This window comes from Sceloporus undulatus, chromosome 2 (assembly GCF_019175285.1).
Source record: "Sceloporus undulatus isolate JIND9_A2432 ecotype Alabama chromosome 2, SceUnd_v1.1, whole genome shotgun sequence".
Lineage (NCBI taxonomy): Eukaryota > Metazoa > Chordata > Lepidosauria > Squamata > Phrynosomatidae > Sceloporus > Sceloporus undulatus.
The window spans coordinates 208,082,608-208,097,324 of NC_056523.1; the positions used below are offsets into that span (position 1 = coordinate 208,082,608).

General features: G+C 40.7%; 1 protein-coding gene across 1 annotated transcript in view; it reads left to right on the forward strand.

The window, feature by feature from the left end:
* Window positions 1–1,008: 1,008 nt before the first annotated feature.
* Window positions 1,009–14,717, forward strand: part of PLPPR1 (phospholipid phosphatase related 1) — a 95,607-nt gene continuing 81,898 nt past the window's right edge. Inside the window, exon 1 of the mRNA XM_042455910.1 lies at window positions 1,009–1,027. The gene's annotated coding sequence lies outside the window, so the exon portion shown is untranslated. The remainder of the gene's footprint in view (window positions 1,028–14,717) is intronic.

The window sequence follows — 14,717 nt, forward strand, 5'->3', positions numbered from 1 at the left end:
TTTCTTTGCATTTCCTGGCAGTTTAATAGCCCTGCAGCTCTTAAAATGATCCCTTGTTGAGGATTCCTTTCATTTAGCATGGTTCTACCTTGCTTTGGCCTTATGGTCATGTTTTGACCTTTCCCTTCAGGTCCAGAGCCTTGAAGTCTACAAACAATTACCCAGAAGGCAACATGTGATGGGAGAACTGGGGAACAGGCTCAGATTCAATACCTGGACTAGCATGGTCATGCCAAGACCAACCAAGGTTGATGCTCAACACATCATCCTTTCATCTTATTTTTAACATGTTATAGCTGTTGTGGTGATGGAGTATGGACATGGGAATGGTTCCAGATGCTCATTGTATTAATTTTACTTGCAATATGTTGTTGCTGTGTGCCTTCAAGTTGTTTCTGATTTATGGTGACCCTAAGGCAAACCTATCACGGGGTTTTCTTGGCATGATTGTTCAGAAGATGTTTTTCTTTGTCTTCCTCCGAGACTGATACAGTGTGACTTGCCCACGATCACCTGGTGGGTTTCCGTAGCTGAGCAGAGATTTGAAACCTGGTCTCTAGAGTTGTAGTCCAATGCTCAAAACATTACACCATACCACACCAGCTCTCTGCTTCCAATATATGTACCCCTCCCTTTTTCTATAACAAAATGGTGTTTATTCCCATATAAATGTGTTTCTCATCAGGGTGGCAGACACAAACTTTATTTAATTCCTCATAGTCATGATAGCTCTATGATTTAATTGAGTTTAAAAAGAAAACATGTGCCCAACCCTACCCCCCTTTTTTTTAACTGTTTGCAAACTGTTTGCTCTAACACCTCAGGAATGTAGAAACAGTCATGAAGCCTGGAATGGTGATGATGGGAAGGTGAAGTGAAATATTAACTATGTGCCTAACAACGGAAGCAATGTTAAAGTATCATGTTGGAGGAGTGTGCATGACAACTGAAGCAATGTTAAACTGTCATATTGGAAGAGTGTAAGACTACTCAGTCTCTGTTTGCACCACCATTTCATGCCATGCAGGTAATATTACTACATTTTAATTTATGCAGCTCGAATTTCTGTTAAAGGCCTCATTGTTGAGCTAACTAAAAAGATGAAAACTTTAGGAAGAAGAGACAGATAAAAAAACTGAAAAGGGAACAAGATCTCTTATTTCATTTGGGGAGAAAAATTATTATTATTATTATTATTATTATCATTTCTTACCTGCCTACGTCCATGGATTTAGGTAGAGAACAGGAACAGATTAATATACAATATGCAACATCAGTAAAAAAAAACATCCGACTTCTGTTAAAACACACACAGCACCAATTTAAAAGAACAAGTAAGATAAATACGTATTAAAACAATCAACCCATATTTTTTTTAAAATATTTAATAATTTAACATTCACAATTTTAAAATCATCTGGATATGCCTTCTGGAAGAGAGATTGTTTGTGATGCTGTTTTGAATTCGGATTGATATGTTAAGGATTGGAACCAGTTTCCAGGTTGCAGCTAGGCAACGCTTAACTAATACTTCAGCTCCATACATATTAAATTATCCTTTCCACATTTACAAAAGAGAGATTTGTTTGCTTATTTATTTGTGTATTTATTTATTTGCTTTCCCCATCCCCTCTCCCAAGTGAATATAACCTGTGAATTAGTTAATCTGTTTTGTTTTTTTCCAGCATGCCAATAAAACAGTAAAGGGTTACTTTGCCCCATTTCCTAGTCAGGGAATTGAATTATACAGGGCTTGATCATGTGAGACAGTGAGAGTATTAGCTGTGATCCTGCAGTGTCCTTAAACACAATCTTAATTAAGTACTTTTGATGGCGTCTCTTTGTTCCTAGATTATTTAAATGCAATGCATTTATTCTCATTAAAAGTTAATCTAAAGGCAATGTAATCCAGATGCTGTCTATTTTAACAAGGTTGCCTCACTTAAATACAGCAACCAAAAGATGAGGTTGGATTAAGCTATTTGAGGTGATTGCAGAATGGCCATTAGAGTGATAAGGAGTGTTCTTGATTGGTAATGCCTTAAGCGCAATGTTGTCTTATTTTCAGAGGTACTGCAGAGGAAAATGGAGGTATTTGGGTTTGCTGTGGGATGTGTGGCCTGTGGAAATGTCCGGAGATAGTGGCTCCTGTTTCTCCTCACAGATACCTATCCCTTCCCTATTGGGGTAGTTCGCAATCTTAATAAATTCATTGACTATATCTTTTAACAAATAAACCCATAACTACCGGTATATGCAGCTCATTTCCATGGTGCTTGTCATATTTGAAATCTAAATGTGCATAGTAAAAACTGAGGAATGGCATTTTCCTTTTTGTTTGACTTTGAAAATAGCTGCAGAGAGCAGGAAGAGCATTTCCCTTAAGATCTCATAGTAAAAAACAATGCTTGTCTCTCTGACTTCCACTTCACTGGCTTTATCCACCCCTAACTAAAAGTGTCTAGCCTGCTTTCTGTTTGGAGCATCTCAATGCAATGGAGAGGAGGGTGATTTCTGCTAAGAGGCATTGTGTATTTCTTGGCCAAATCCCAGGTTACTATTCTTTTCTAAGTGCTTGTCTTTATGCAGAGAAGTATTTTCAGGGAGAAATGTTAGTAAGCATGAAGAAGTGTGCTTATTCTTTTTCCTACCAGCAAATGCTCTACCCAAGCAATTTTAGACCCATATTGTGCTTCAAGAGGCCTTGGCAACTTGAAATAACCCTGATCATTGCAATTGGGAGTGGAGATAATGATTTGGAGATCATTTACACAAGAGGTTCAGTAGGTATATCAATATTCAAGCTCCCTCCTGTCAATTTTCAAAGGTGGCTTGCCCCCAGTGTCATGTTAGCACAGTAAAAAAATCTGGTCAGAATGATGTGTTTGCTGAGTCAGGTATGTGACTCCAGCCTTTGTGATGGGTAGCTCACTTCATTTGTGGACTGACATGGCCATAGTGAATTCTCTTTTTTCTTGTTTTAGATGTGATGTGGTAGAAATGGCAATCCTGTCAGGCATTGCAGGTGGGCTTGGTATACAAAGGCAAAAACAACAAAAGGACAGTCATTCATCCATGTAGGCATTTCCTCAGTTCTCCTCCTTTTCTGCCTGAAACAAATGTAGCCCATGCAGTAAACTATCTGTTCTAGCACTAATAATACTAATAAAAAAAATCTAAACAAAACCAGAAAGCCTTGATCAAAAATGGAGGGGGGCAGATGAAGCAGGAAATAAGCTTCAGTGGGCACAGTGTGAAATTTGCAGATAGAAACATATTATAAGTGTTGAAGGTTTGGTTCCAGGACTGCTCTCCCCCCATCAAAATCTGTGGATGCTCAAGTCCCATTAAATACAATGGCATAGTAAAATGATATCCTTTATATAAAATGGCAAAATGAAGGTTTGGATTTGGGAATTTCTTATTATTTTTCAATATTTTCAAGCTGTGGATGCTTGCATCCATGGATAAAGAAATCATGGATACAGGGGGCCAACTGTAGTTTGTAGTCTATTCACTCTGCAGGTGTGAGAAAATAGGAAAGGGCAGAATCATGCCCTTCCCAGTAGCTTCAGGCAAAGGTAAACTGTTGCAACCTCTCCTGGCTTGTCTGTTTTTCCTCATTACTAACTTTTTCCATCTTGACCACATGTGTCAGTTGTCATCTATGAAATGTTGGAGGATATACAATCTAGGTTAAACCCACTTTTATATGACTGAACTTGTTTAGCTCTACAGTATCTGGAAGAGGCTGAAGCAGATCATCATATACTTAGAAATATGCATCTAACTCTAATCCATGCAGTCTTCTTAAGAGTGTTTATTATGCTCATTTCTGGTTTTTATGTAATCCCGACAACTAATATTTTCCTGTCTAGCTATATAGCTCTATAGAACCAGGCAATCTATGAAGGTAATATAGTGCTTTCCATATGGTTTAACCAGAGTTTTGGAAAATGTAGGAGTTGTCCACATGGGCCAAATAAAGCATCCCCCCTGTCCTCCCAGTGAGCAGTCCACATGATGCAGGGCCCAATCTCTGGGTTTTGTGAAAACCGTTCACATGATGTCTAGCCAGTTCAGCACTGAAAGTGAGATATACCCTCCCCCCCCCCCACCACCTTACAACAGTTAAAATAATCTTTTGCGCCACATCTTTAAAGAAGAAATGGAACCTTCTGTTGCAATGCTGTGCAGCTATTTACAATATCTTTCACTGAGCTGTTCACCGCTGCTGGCATGTGTCACTCATTTTGAGGTCAGAACAAACCTTGGTTTGGCCTAGCCATGCTATTGATGTTGGGCTGCCACCACAATGTTTTGGCTCATATGGACCCTGCTTTTGTTATAAATAACTGGTCACTTGTAAACAGTTCTTTCCCCAATAACACATATCTTGGAAGAATCATGGCCTTCTGTATTCTCACACCTATTGCTTGGTTAAACTGGTGGAATTTAATTTTTAAAAAATCTTGCTTCCTACAGTGTCCACATTTCTAATTGCTGGAGAAATCATAAATATTTTTCAGAAGTGGTTGCTGATTTAGCCAGCACTGAGTTACTAGTCAGTAGGGAAGCACAGACAAATTACTCGAGTACATTCTTAAATTATCTGTAATCAAAGTGAAATCAGAATGCAACATGATTAATCCAGAATTGAAGCAGAGAGAGAGAGATTGTTTTCATCTTTAGTGAGTTATCATGCCACACATCTGTAATGATAGGCTTTAAACTGGAACAACAGGAACTCATTGACCTATGCAGCACCTAAAAGTTTTTCCAGATGTAACAGACTTATTAAGAAATTCAATGTTTTCTGCCTAAGAAAGGGGCTTTGCACAGGACAGGGCCAGTTGGATATCAAGGGAAGTTACTTTTTTGTTGCCAATGAAATTCAGATGTTATTACCTGTTTATTACCCTTACATGGTTAAGAAGGGGAATGGCTGTTCCTGCATTGAGATCCCTCCAGACCATCTTAACAGACAACAGAAGTAACACCTGAGACAAAATGTAGGCCTGTGTCTATCGGTCAATAGAGGTATCACTGTTTTGTGGATTTTGGATTTTGTTCTAAGAACTCATTGAGAAATGCTGCCAGCCAAGCCATGAAATCTGCAAAATCAGAGGATGCACCTCATCTCGACAGGGAGAGAAATTTTCCTTCATATAAAAAATGAATCCTTTCATATGCATGTTAAAAAGAAAGATTGTAGCTCAGACACCTGTTGAAACTGGCAGCCAAGAATGAGGATAGCCAAAATACGGTAAGTTCAAAATTCCAAGTGCCTTTGAGATGCTCAGCAAGTCAACTTTGGCTGAAGAGTCAGAGCAGTTCTGACTCAGTCACCAGCTTTAATGAGACAATTTCCCCAGGTGGCAAGGTCTTGGAAGCAGCCATTCCTTAGGCTGCCCTGGCAGGCCCTTGCTATTCTGAAGAGCTACAGCTGATCTACACAATTTACAGAGCTGGAAATTATCTCTAACAGAACATCTCCTCTACAGATAGTGGCATAGAAGGAAGACAAGCAGAGGTGGTACTTGGCTGCCATGGAAAAAAGTACAGCTATAGCTCATTTTCTACTGGACAGTATGGTGTTCAGTCCTGGAAGGTAAAGGCACAGAAGGTGAAGGTGATGACACTTGAAGACCGCATAGAGTGACCTCCTTCCTTATCTCCTGAGTGTTTGCAGGAGAAGCAGGGAGGCTTGGAAAAATAGCCTGTGTTGGAGCACAGGCAATTTTCCTAGTTATCTCTGCCCACACCACATGGCCAGGTACTCCGGAAGCCCCTGTTTTATGCATCCGCCTTGGATTCCATTTTGGGAGAAAAGTGAGATATAGATAAATAAAGTAATTTTCTTCCTCCTTCTCCCAGAATGGAGGTATTGGAGTTACTCAGGCAGGTAACCAGCCAATTGATAAGCCACTTTTATTTTCTTTTGGTGATCAGGTGCTGCCTCCTTTTAGGGGTGGATGCCACTTGTGGTGCAATGGAGAGCACAACCTGCAGCAGCAGAACTTCAGGTGGGTCTAGGTCAGAGCCAGCAGTTATATATTGCATGTTGAAATCTACTGGATCCTGGAGTCATCTGGTCATTGTTGGCCTTAAATCTGCAATATGATTTAGGGGTGATGGTATCCTGCCACCAAGTTCAGTCCAGCAGTTTTACACTTGGAGGCTGCCTGGATTTTTCTCATCTCTGGTGTTGAGAGCTCCTCATTTGATGCATGCTGACCCCAGCATTCTACAAGCTTCTCCCTGATAGTTTTCCATGCATAGCTAATCTATATTGGGATCTTTCAAGTTCACAGTCCATTTATCTGGTGGTTTCGTTGACTGCATGTCCTCCAAACTGTCCTAATTTGGCAGGGACATTTTGATTCAATCCTCTGCCATCCTACTTTTCCAGCTGCTTTTCAGCTGCTTTTAAAATCCCCCCTTTTTTTTCTCCCCCTCCCACCCCAATTGCCTTTCCCCCTTTCTCCTTAGGTTACTTCAGTTGTTTCAGAGTGAGTTCAAAGTGCAAAAGTATCTTCTACTTTGTTAACTCAGCTGGGGGAGAGGAGAAAATGGAATCGTTTTTTGTGGGTTTATTCGGGCTATGTGGCCATGTTCTAGAAGAGTTTATTCCTGACGTTTTGTCAGCATCTGTGGCTGGCATATGAAGATAGCCTGAAAAACCCACATAGCCCGAAAAACCCACAAAAAACCATGGATGCCAGCCATGAAAGCCTTCGACTTCACATTGGAAAATGTAATCTTTCTCTTCCCAGTAGGTTCAGCCAAAAGCAAATAGTCCTAGGCTCTCTTAGCTTGTGTGTTCTTCCTCATTATAAACCTTTACCATCTTGATCACATTCTGATGTTGCTCGATGATCCATATCCAGGAATATTGTGAAATTTTGGCAAGTATGTAGTTATACCTCCTTTCTCAAATACAGTGAGTGAAATGAGATCTCAGTAGTATAGTAATGAGAACTGATAGTCTAACACAAGAATGGTATCCAAATGTCATATTTTGTATTTTTCAGGAGTTTTGGTGCTGGATGTGTTTCTGTGCACATCTACCCTTGCACCTATCGTTCCTGCAACTTCACCTACCATAGTTCCCCACCAGAGGTAGCCAATGTTAGCCAATGAGGCTATGGGAAGAAAAGCATTTAAGTCTATCACTTTGCTGTAGACCAAGGACTGGTGACTTCTACCCTTCCAGATGTTGCTGGACTGTGCCTGCCATCATCCTTCACCATTAGCTGCTCCAGTTAGGGCTGATGGAAGTTGCAGTCCAACCATATCACCTTCTTATAAGCATCTAACATCACTGGCTGTCAGTATTTACAAAAAGATAATAGAAACAGCCTTCAGGAGTGATAAAAATAGAAACAATCCTTTGATCTTTTCCACATCATGGATAGAGGTTTACAAATGACCCACTGAATTTCAGAAAAATGATGAATGCATTTTTAGGAGAGAGATCATCTTCCTTCTATTGCCACATTTGTTTTGAAATAATATATTAAAGTTGACTAAATAAAAACATTTCCGTTTGCCTCCCTTTGAGTTTTCAATTGAATTTTTAATTTCCCAAGGAGCCTTATAGCTTAAGTCCTCCAATAATAATATAGAAGCAGCTCTGGAATCATCATCTTAAGTTATTATGGAGATTGTTCATTAATAATAATCTCTGTTTTAGGTTAAACCATTTGTAGATCCTGCTCATTGTTGCTAGGTTACAAGAAACTATTTGGGTCTGTATCTGATAGGGTCAGTAGAGCTGCCTCTACATGCTTTCCCAATTTGCTGAGAAAGCAGTTTTATTCTCCAGTATGTGGACACAGGCACACAGTGTCATGTTTCTTTTCGCATTCAGAAGCTCACAGGATAAAATCAACCATTGTTCTCATTTTATGAAAGTATTAGGGATTGGCAGTGGGAAGCCTTAGGCCAAGATTGGCTCTCTTGAGTGCTAAGATTTGCCATCACAAGGCTTGCATTTCGAAATGTGTGTACTATACCAGTACACCCATGACTGCAGTGAGATTAGAAACAACTGTTTGATGAGCACATTTTGTAGCTCACAGTGGTTTGCCATCATGGAATGTCAGAAGCAACTCTAAAGGAGTTAGAGTTGGTTTTTGTACAGCGCCGTGTACATCTACGGCGCTTTATAAATAAAGCTAATAATATAATAATAAAGGCCATTGCTGACTCCAAATTTTTTATCAGTCATCCATTGAGCCTATACAACTTGCCTATGAATGCAGCATTACTTTTTGTGATCTTACTTTGTGGTTCACTTAATCTACCAAATATTTCAGAACACAAAAGACATTTATCTTAGCATTTTGCCATTGTTAATGGCACTTGTTTTTATCTAAATGCACACACTTATCCAGATTCTTTTTCTTCACTTCCTCTTCATACCACAAAACTGAATTGCTTTGCAGTCTTTCTGTGGCTGGCGAGACACATTATTCTGTATGTTATTTTGTCTTTAAAACGGAAAGGAAAAGGTTGATTATGGATCATTTTCTCACTCGCTCAACAAAATGTAAACTTTCAAAGTGTTAGCTGCAGGATGTACTGCGGATGATACTACATATAGAGAACAAAACTGTATTTCGGACAGAATGCCTATTATTTACAATGCACAGCTGTAATGCTTTTAAAGAAACTTTTCAGAGGTTGTTGATATAATTAACGATTTGGTCACTTTTTCTGGCTTTAAGATTCATTTGTTCATGTGTTTGATTGTTTTTTCTCTGAGAAGGAAGCTAAAGTTCTGAAATGTCAGACACCTATAATCTTGATAGCCCCTTAGATGATGGTACCAGAGAAGGTAGGTAGTCATACCTTTGTCTGGTCAAAGTTCCTTGATTTGGTAGATCTCTGGTTCCAGCATTAGTATGTGAGCTTGGAGACCCTCTTTCAATTCTGGATTTAAAGTGAGACAACCCATGTCCTTGGGCTGGGCCAGCAAGAAAGTTTGTTCAAGTGAAGGGATTTTTATAAAACCAAGCAAATTTTAATATCTCTTTCAGAAATCCACAATGCATCTCTCAGGAGTGGACTATCTTAGCAAAAAGAATTACTCAGAGTTAGTTCTTAACATTGCCTTCCATTTAAAACAATATGGATATTTTACGCCATGTTGCAGCAATGGCAGCTGTGTGATCAAAGAATAGTTCAGAACTTGAGATTCCACCCTGCCATTAAGATGCTGTAAGGTAAATAAAGCCCTACTTTGTTCAGGATCATGTGCAATCTTTGGGGAAGATTCCTGACATTACAGGTGTAATGAGAGTGAGTCACACAGAGGAAGGCTCTTGTCTCTATCAATGTCAGTGTAATTACAAAGCTACTCTGCTTTCTTTAGATTGCTCATTTGTATTGGTGTAAGTAACAAGAATACAGCAGCCCTGGGCTACAAGGAGATGTAAGAGCACTTGAAAGAGATGTGGTAATCAGTATTCTTGGCTTCAGTTGTGTCTAATGTGATCTAAGTGGGAAGATGAATGTAAAGTGGGCATTGTGTTTCCTAAGGTTTTGTGAGTGTCTGGAAAGAGGACAGTCTTTGGAGTACTTATAGGATTAAGACCGCATTTAGATTAACCACTAGGGTCTTGAGTGGAAACTACACCACAGTCGAATTGATGAGACAGTTCAGAGCTGGGAGTCAAATCCATAATTTTCCAAATGGAGGGACAGATGGGCATAAGCGCTCCTCATTCATGGGTCACCAGGCTACCAGCAGTGGTTCTTGAAGGCAATATGGAATCATGGGAAGCTAATGACTGACTGACTCTAGGTCAGCGAATATGACAGATTGATAAACACACTTTGTTTACTGCTGAGTACTTTCATACAGAGTTAGGAAGAGCAGATGCTTCAATGCTACAAACTGCTTGCCTATTAAGATTGCCTAAATTTTACCAGTCTGACGAGTAAAATTCAAATTCCCTATTTATGGGCAAATTACTTTCTGTTATTTTTAATGGATTGATAAGAGAATGGCATAAAACCTGAAAACTTCCTGGCAATATTCCTTGTTAAATGCTCTTCAAAGTAACTTCTGAATATAACTAAAAACTATCTGGTTATATCAATAAAGCAGCTGACACTTGAAATGGAAGCAACTGACACTTGAAACAACACTCTTGTTATTGTGTGCCTTCAAGTCCTTTCTGACCTACAGTGACCCTAAGGCCATCACAGGGTTTTCTGGGGCTGATAGCTTGTGACTTGCCCAAGTTCACCAAGTGGGTTTTCATGTCCAAGCGGGGAAACAAACCCTGTTCTCTAGAGTCCAACAACAAAACTCTATGCCATGCTGTCTCTTCACGCTTGTTATCCCCAAAGGTAGCAATACTACTTGAACTTGTTTCCTCCAAGCTCTGCCCATATCTGCAGCTTCCTTGGCTGGCAGTACTTGTAGATATGACAAAGCCCTGTAAGGGGAGTTCCATCATGGCATCTTTTGCTGGATTTTAATCAATTTGTGAGCAGTTGAGGAGGCTGTTGGCTCTCACAGAAATGATTGTACAGTGGAAGGTGAGACATTCACATAGAGTTACTGGCCAGGTAAAAACAAGAATCCCAAACCTCACCTTGGGAATTTTTTCCAAAACCTTCTCCTCCGTGACAGTTTTCATTTGAAAAGAATCTCTTTTCTGTGAAACTATGGGCCCATACAGACAGGACAAAATAATGCTGCTTCGGGTCACTTTGAGGTACTGTATGCTGTTTAAATGATGCATGCGTCCTAAGAGTCCGGAAGCCACACCAAAGCCATGCTCCAGTCCTAAGAAGCTTTATTTTGGCCTGTCTGTATGGGGCCTATATGAGGCTGGTTAAATGGGAAAGAAACCAACCACTGGAACACGCTGCCCACTGAGCTCCGCTCATCAACCTCCTTGGCCCAATTCAGAAAGGATTTAAAAACCTTTCTGTTCCAACAAGCATTCCCCGAATAAAATCCTGTGGGCCTCCCTCCTCTTCCGTGGCCAAGAGGTTGGGCTAATGGGGCTTTTAGCTTGTTATTTTATTGTATGTAGTTATTTGATGTTTTATTGTATTGTACCTATTCTGTTTTAATATATGTTGTGTGAGCCGCCCTGATCCTGGGAAGGAGCGGGATATAAATAAAAATTTTATTATTTATTTATTATTTAGTAAAAAACTGAGCTCTGCTGAGTAACTCTTACTGAAAAATCTTACTGTGAATAGAAGTTATGATTTTAAAAAAAATGAATGTTGGAGAAAAGAAACCGAACATATATGATCATCTAGCCTCAAGTCTTTGAGCATTTAATTCTTGAAAGTCTGTATTTGGATCTCAGTCTGGGATTAATTACGTCCTTTATTTTGTCTCCGTTGTATGAAACAGTCTGGCATTTGACACCATAGTCCTGGGTAAGACCAATTTCATTCAATGTGATTTAGTTCCAGGGAAGCATGCATCATAGACAGCAGTAAAGCTGCATAATCCTTCCAGTATCTGTGGGGTGATCTGGAGATGGAGAAACCACTTATCCAAAAGTCTGAAAATCTTGTACCAGCAGGATGGGAGACACAGGCCAAATAAATGGTCTCCCCCTGCCCCATGTAATCCAGTGGGGCAACTGAACAATATATGACCCACACCCCAGTTCTAGTGCAAACAGAACAGACACCGACCGGCCAGTTCAGCCCGAGAATTGGAGTATACTCACCTTAAAATTAACTAAGGCCCCATAAAGACAGGCCAAAATAAAGCTGCTTCGAATCACTTTGGAGGTATGCTGTTTAAGTGATGCATGCGTCCTAAGAGTCCGGAAGCCACGTCAAAGCCACAATCCAGTCCTAAGGACTGGAGCGCAGCTTTGGTGCAGCTTCTGGACTCTTAGGATGCATGCATCATTGAAACAGCATACCTCCAAAGTGACCTGAAGCAGCTTTATTTTGGTCTGTCTGTATGGGGCCTAAAATACCTCACCAGTTGCTCTGGATTGTCCCAGAAGATCCAGAGCTCTCCATTCTGACAAGGGGCCTCTGTTTGCTCTGAGGACAAAACAAGGCACATCCAGCCATGTAATCAAGACTTGGTGCCTCATTCTGACCTTTGAGCAAAGAGCAAATTAATATCCTAGGTGGCTCAGTGGGATGCACATGTACTTAACCACTTGGCAATGGAGGCGAGTTGGGAGAGCTCCAGGACCAGGATACTCTGGGCTGCTCCATGCCAATACATACCGGATTCCTGAAGAAAAAGGCCCAGGGAATCCTACCTTTGGTATCTTCTTGATGGGGAACCTGTAGACCTTGCCACAGCCTCATGGAGAACGCTTACATGATTGGATTTCCAAGGCCAGACTTCTCTCTTCACCCATTAGGGAGGGGAGATCATAGGATAAAGGTAGCACACTGAGCAAGCAAAGCAGGGGTTTCTCTTGATGAAAGGTATTTTGGGAAAGAAGAGCAACAAATCATGCTGGTTCCTTTGCATTTCATCCCTTTCAACCTCTTGTTTCTCACTGAAACACAAACTCCCCCTAAACATTCTGTGTTAAAAGAAAAAAGAAAAAGAAGCCCGTACTCTTTTTGAGAAATTCTATGGCTTATTGTTCCCCAGTGAAAGGCCTTGTCTTTATCACACACACCCCCCCTGCATTCTTTCTTACTATCTGATTCGTGAGGTACACACTGACGTAGCTCATCTGGATTTTTCAGATCTGCAGGAAAGGGTAATCTGGATCCAGGTGTGGCTGTTTGGCCATTTGAAGTAAAGGACAAAATGACAACCCACCACCTGTTCACATATGACAGTCAAACATGCTAATAATTGAACATCACTTCAGTGCCGGTAATGAGATATCATCCCATTACAGCGGGCTGGCTAAGGGACTGAGCATACTGTGTCTTCCATAGGAATATACAGTATCTCCTTCTTCAACATGTAAACCTACCATTTAGTTCATTCCCACATAATCCTTACATTACATTTGCAAAGCATCATGTCCAAACACAACACATCTTTCTACAAAGACATTACATGTTGCACAAAATAGTATGTGTCTTTTCGTGCAAATAAAATTTTCTTGTTTTTTTTTAAAAGTCCTGAACTGCAAAAATGGAGGTGTTACAAAATGAGCAAAAATTCTCATAAAGTGTCAGATTGCATTCAGATGCTCTTGCTTGCTGAGGAGGGGAACAAATTGTTTGTATTTAAAATCCAGAGAAAACGGAAGTACTGGTGATAGGTTTCCTGAGTCCGGGTGGTGAGATTTGCCATCCTGTCCTGAATGGGGTCACGCTCCCCTTGAAGGACTCGGTCCACAGCTTGGGAGTGCTCCAGGACTCGTCGCTCCAGCTGTCATCTCAGGTGGATGCGGTGGTCAGGAGCGCTTGTTATCAGCTTCGGCTGATACGCCAGCTGCGCCCCTACCTGAACCGGAGGGACCTTGAAACTGTAGTACATGCTCTGGTAACCTCTCGATTGGATTTCTGCAATGCGCTCTACATGGGGCAACCCTTGTACCAAACCCAGAAGCTACAGTTAGTGCAAAATATGGCAGCGAGATTGGTTGCTGGGTGTTCCAGGTCAGACCGCATAACACCTATCTTGAAAGATCTTCATTGGCTGCCTATCTGCTTCCGGGCTCAATACAAGGTGTTGGTAATGACCTATAAAGCCCTAAATGACTTGGACCCAGGGTACTTGGAGGACCGCCTATCCCCATATAATCCGTCCCGCACACTCAAGTCGGCAGGGAAGAACTTGCTGGAGGTCCCAACTACATGTTATGTGAGAACCTCGCAACGGGCCTTCTCTATCTCAGCCCCTAGAATATGGAACAATTTCCCAGACGAGCTCCGTTCCACCACATCTTTAGATCTTTTCAAGAAGAATCCTAAGACCTTTTTCTTCTCCCAAGCCTTCCCCCCATGAGATGTCATTTTATATTTTACCCCCTCTGTTGACGACCTTGCAATGTTTATGGATTCCCCCACTCAGCTGGCCCTGTTATTGTTATTGTGATTGTTTTTAAATGCTCTTTTAATTGTTTTATCTTGATGTATTTTTTATCTAAATCTGTACGCCGCTTTGATCAAAAGTTGGAAAAGCGGGATAGAAATAAACTTTTTATTATATTTTATTATATTATATATTATTTATTTGTCTATTGCCTCCCAGCCCACAAGGGCTCCTGAGGTGAAGAACAAATAAAGATAAATTAAAACAATAAAAAATACAAACATTTTTAAAACATTAAAATACTCTTTAAAAATTAGAAGCAGTGTAAAAAACAGCAATTTCAAACAACGAATGCCATGCAGAGCAGCATTGTTTTGGATATCCACCAGAAGCTTGAAAGAGATGGTGCCAGCCTAACTTGTTTGGGTAGGGAGTGCCACAGTCGAGATGCTACTACAGAGAAAGCCCTGTTACATGTACCCACCAACTTAACCGCACGAGATATTGGGACACACAACAGGGTCTCCTCTGAAGAGCTCCAATTTCTGGCCTGTTCATAAGAGAGTCTTTCAGATATCTTGGGCCCAAATCATTTAGGGCTCTCTAGGTTAACACCAGCACCTTGATCTCAGATGCAAATTAGAAAGCCAGTGTAATTGGTGCAAGACCAGTGTTAAATGGTCTCTAAAAGCACACCTGACACCAGCCTGGCTGCTGCCTTTTGCACTAGCTGCAGCTTCCGAACACTAATATTCTTCAC